Source organism: Mustela erminea, chromosome 5 (assembly GCF_009829155.1).
Source record: "Mustela erminea isolate mMusErm1 chromosome 5, mMusErm1.Pri, whole genome shotgun sequence".
Taxonomy (NCBI): Eukaryota; Metazoa; Chordata; class Mammalia; order Carnivora; family Mustelidae; genus Mustela; species Mustela erminea.
Window position 1 is genome coordinate 143,355,728 of NC_045618.1, and position 5,308 is coordinate 143,361,035.

Here is a 5,308-nt window from a genome sequence, read left to right on the forward strand (position 1 = left end):
ACGTCTGAGCTGGCTCTTGCCAGCTCTGAATTTGGCCTCTGGTGACTCCTTTGCTGCACTGAGCACAGTGTCCCAGGGTGTCACAGTGCCACTGTCACAGTGTCCCAGGGTGAGCAGGTTGGTGGGCTCTGCTCCTGCCCCACTCCCAAGGGGACCCCGGCCGGCCCTGGAGGATACGCGGTGCCCGGCCGAGCACTCCAGGAGGGAGTGGGGGCCGCTCCACGCCAGCCCCCGTGCCCACTTGGCCACAGCGTCCTGTCTGGGACTAGCCGCTCTTCAACTCCCTGGCGACCCAGAGGAAAGGGGGGGAAAGTGCACACTGAATGGCTCCTTGGTGAGGGCCCGGCAAGACTGTGCCCATAGCCTGGGGAGAGGAACCACCGCAACGCCCCTGGCTCCTCTAACGGGCATTTGCCCAAAGCACACCCCACACTGTGGGGTCCCTCACGCCAACGCTCCCTGAGCAGGCTGCTCCCCTGCAGGACCCCTCTGGATCACCCCACACGACAGCCAGCGTTTCCCTGGAGCCACCCTCCAAGTCCAGCACGTTCAGGCTTTGTCCCTCCGTTGTCTCCACCGGCATCATCCCCTCCGGCAGCCCGAGGCAGCCCCTGCCTCCTGCCCGTCGCTGAGCAGCAGCGGGCTCAGTGTGGGGTCTCAGCTTGGCCCCCTGCGCTACTGGAAGATTCATGAGCTCCCATGTAAACGTGCCCGCCTCCCTGCCAGAACTTTCTCTGTGGGCCAGTATGGAGAAAGGAGAGCAGCCCCGGAGCCGCCTCCCCCAGGACAGGCGGAGGGGCTGGCAACACTTCCAACTAGAAGATGGCAAAAGTGACAGGAAAAGACAAAGAATGTCTGCTCCAAGGTGACCGTCTATGTCCAAGGGGACACTAGAGAGGTGGCCTGGGCTCTGTCCCAAGGTCATGGCCCCATGGTGAGAGGTGCATGGTGCCCACTGGCTACCACCCTCCCCCTCCGGCCCTCCTGCTGGGGAAACCGAGGGCCTCGTCCTCTAGAATGTGGGGAAGCTGAGACAGACCCAGGTCCGGGGACACGTGAGACCTCGCTTCCCTTTGACGTCTGGCAGGGAAGGATAACAGGCCCGTGAGAGAGGAAGCACCTTGCAAAGGTGTGAAGCCACAGGGATGCGCTTCTAACCTCGCTTCCATGTCAAGAGTTATCTGTGCTACAGCCTTCTGGGCAGGGGGGGCGCTGGGCCGCGGGCCGGTGTGGATGGAGGCTACTGAATGCGTCCGTGCCGGTCCTGCCTTGTAATTAAGATTCTGGGAATAAAGTGATGCCGGGCGGGGGCTTTCACGGGCGAGCTGCCCTCAACGGTGCAGGCGGCTTTAGGCACCAGCGCCGTCCTAATGAATGGCTCCCTCTGGGTCTCAAAGAAAAGATGTAATCGGCCCACACAAAGCACGTCCCAGGCAATTACAAGAATCCACATGGACGGGCTGACCTGTGACCTCTACAACAAAATGAAGATTTTCAAATATCACCAGGAGGTAGGGAGAGAGCCGGCTGGTCTTTCACTCCCCAGGGAGCAAGAAAGAACAAGATCAGGAGCCCAAGAAAGAAATGGGGCCGACTTTGAACAGCCTTCGCACAATTTTTCGGTCATAGGGTCTTTTATGGGGGGTGGGGGACACACTCCGTAAGCGGACGTGTACAAGACCGCTTTTCTTTGCTGCTGGCCATGGGCGTGCCGGTGGCGGATTTCTTGCTCAGCAAAGCAGAACCTCCAAACAGCCACGGGATGTGTTCATTACCTCCTGCCAGAATATTAAAGAGGGTGTATTTTGGGGCAGGGGGACATCATGGTGAAAAGCACGCCATACTCACTCCTTTCGGGACCTGAGTTCCTGAGCTCGGGGCCAACGGTCCAGGTTCGGGGCTGAGAACCTACAGGGGGCAAATAAAGACTGCGCATCCATTCGTCCGTCTCCAGACTTGGGGAGCTGCGTCTCATCTCTCGGGGAAGATCCCGACCCATCCCACGGCAGCTTATTCAACCATCAGGGACCCCCAGCGGCAGGGAGGTCAAGGAGGGGCCACAGCTCCTCGTGACGTCTGCCGAGGGCCTTCGCCTCCACGCTGCCGCCGCCGCGCTGGGGGGACCTGCAGGGGAGCGGCCAGCTCTTCTGTGCTTCTCTTTTAAAATCAACACCCGTCCCCAGATTCGCTTTTGGCAAACATTGCTTAACCACCGCTGTTCCCTCTGAAGTCACTGGAGAGAGAGAGAGTTGGATAATGAGCTGGCATGCTCTTTTGAAATGTTTACTGTGTTCCTTAAAGCAAGGGACATGCTGGTTCCTCAACTAATTTCGGGTTGCTAGATCTTTCCTACTCCTTTTGGAGATCTGCAAAGTAAACACATGGACTTAAGTATAATTAAGCTGTATTGGGGAGTCAGATAAACAGGCATGGGTCTTCCTAAAGGGTAAACTGTTCCAGATCTGCGGGTAGAAAGTCCTCCTTGATTCTCCCCCGCCAGCCCCCACCCCGCAAAGGAAGAAGGACTGTCTGAGCGTTACAATGACACATCGCAGCACACCCCAAAGATTCAGGGATGACAGACCAGGTGGTCTTGTCTTTGGCTCAGAGGATGGACCCCAGCACCCCAGAAAGCCTCCTACGTGCAAACTTGGTTTTGTAATGGGGCTTATGTTTGAAAATTTTTCTGAGCCTCAGCCTAGAACATTTCATGGTCTCGTTTAAAGAAAAAATTAAAACTCGGGACATCCAGTCTTGTGTAATTTCTGAGAGGACTATAATAAATGTGTCCACGTAAGCCCTAAATTCCCACTTTCAAACTGAAGATCTGGGGTTAGGACGACATTTATATAAATTTCACTTGGTAATTTGGCAGAGTGTTTTTCTCAAGGAGTTCAAAAGCATTTATAGATATTCCGATTAGTGCTTGTGATATCCTGGTGGGGTGGCAAATTCTATTAGCTCAGTTTTACAATTGGGAATAGAAAATCTTACGGCAGCCAAATGATTTGGCAAAAACCATATGGTGTGTCACTGATAACGCTTTGAGAAGAAAACAGGTTCATCAACATCTTTGTCCAGTTTGCTTGCAGGATAATTACTATTATTATTTTAATATTAGGTAACATAGGGCGATTCCCAGGGTCTGTGTAAAATCTCCCCTGCATGTCCAGCCGGTCGGGGCAGGGTTCACCTGCGCAGAAAGGAGCGCCGCCAAGCCTCCTCTATTTGTTGGGAAGGACAGACTCTCTGCATCATCCTGGCCATCTGGACGGCTGGGTGCGGAAAAAAAAGGACAGGCATCCTGAACAAGGAGCGCCCCGGAGAGGGTCTGTGAGAGCCCAGGGAGGGACTCCCCAAGCCTGCTTCCCTCCGCACAAGGCCCAGCTCACGGTGACCTCCTCCCCGCGCGGTCCGAGCAAGAAGTAGAGAAGGAAGAACAAGAAGAAAGACGCGGGCTTGCTGTACAGGGCGGACGGCGCATCGGGAACGGGTGCCAGGGATGAAGGAGCCGTCCGACTCCCCATCGGCTGCTGCGTCTCCTCCCGGAGGCAGACCTCCAGCGTGCAGAGCACAGATGAGCACTGGCCAGGAGTCAGGTGCCAGCCCGCGGCTGCTGGCCACAGGGTCCCCGGCCTCTAGGCCACGTGATCCCATTCCAAGGCACTTCCTGGCCCTGTGAGCAAAACAGCTCAGGCAAAGGTCCCGGCTGCAGCCCCGGAGCGCCTACCCCGCGGGCAGGCTCCACGCCCTGCCCTCCTCCCCTGGTCACAGCCACGCCCTCCACCCCAGCCTCCCGTCCCTGCCTCGGGCTTCCCACGGCCTGGGCCATCTGCCGGGAACACCGCTGCCCGCCCTGCAGCCACGCACACACCCTATTTGCACGTAGTCACCACCCCCCAAGGAGGGTTACCCTCCCGGACCCTTATCTGGGGTCAAGTCCCTCACCCCAGACCGTCCCGGCCCTCTCCTGTGCTGACCACAGACGATCGAGACTGAGTCACTCATCGCTCCTTTGTGCCCGGGCATCGGGCATTTCTACGGGAAGGTTAGCCCCACCACATGTTAGGACATTTTACACAATTTCTTTCTCCTGTTCTCTGCCCCTTGCCCAGGGCTAACACGGAAGTTATGGGTTGAAAAACCCCACGCAGGGAAATACCGGGGACATCCTCTCCTGTGTTCTGCTCCTCTACACAGCCCCAATTCCCCATTTCTAGGACTTTGGTCCTCTGGCTCCCAGGGCACACCACTGGCCCCTTCGTCTGTCCCGCACCTACTCCGAGGGACATAGGTGTCCCTGAACCAGAGACGTCCACAGCTCTGCCCACGTTTCCCACGTGGGAATCACTATGCCCTCTTAACGCGGCCTTGCAAATGCAGTGAGGTCTCTCCCTAAAGGGACGGATGCTGCTTCTGTAGGAACAGTGAACGGAGCTGCATTTCCCAATATTCAAATTGTTTTTCCCCAGTAAATGTTTTCCACAGAACTTTCTGATATTCACTTGTTTGAGAGGGGTCCAGTAGGTCTGTGATTATTTTAGCTGTGTTTCAGCATACGCAGGAGATACCAGATCTGAGCTTCTAATGACTGTATTTTATAAAATCAGAACTGCTCATTCAATTATAAGTCAAGTCTCCGTCGGCATTCACGGCATTGTTTTAAGCCTTTTCCCCCGCTCAAACAGAACTCCGTGTCTCCCAGTGGGAACGTCACAAAAACACCATTAGAAGTGAAGGAGCCAGTTTCTCTCCGTCGCTCCCCGGATGCCTCCTCCAAATACCCAGAGGCCTTTTCTCAAAAGCAGAGAAACTCTCCAAGGAGGAAGTGGTTTGGACATCTGTCATTGCTATGAGAACATGACTACCAGTCCTCATAAGTGGTAGAAATAATTCCAGAAGAATGAAGCAATAGGTAAGTGGGATCTTAACGGGGGAAGCGGGAGAAGAGGGTGGGAGGCGGGGGCTGGATGGGAGAGAGAGAGAGAACGACCAGAAGGAGAGAACCGGCCCCTGCGCATCTCTGACAAGCGAGCCAGCGGACTCATCCCCCCGGGGCAACGCAGAGCTGTCTGTCACGGGTGCAGCTGGGAGGTGTGATTTGTCACAGGGCTCCTTTTAATTATGTAAGATGCCCTGAAACTGAAACCAACAGGATGGGGGCAGCAAGCTTTCCCACTGCTGTTATCTTATCTTTTCCAGGTCCCGTCTTTGAACTTGACTGTCCTTAAAAAAGAAAAAAAATCCACCAACCTAAAGCTATATGTGTTATGCCTTGCTGAATGGATCAAAACACAATTGATTTCTG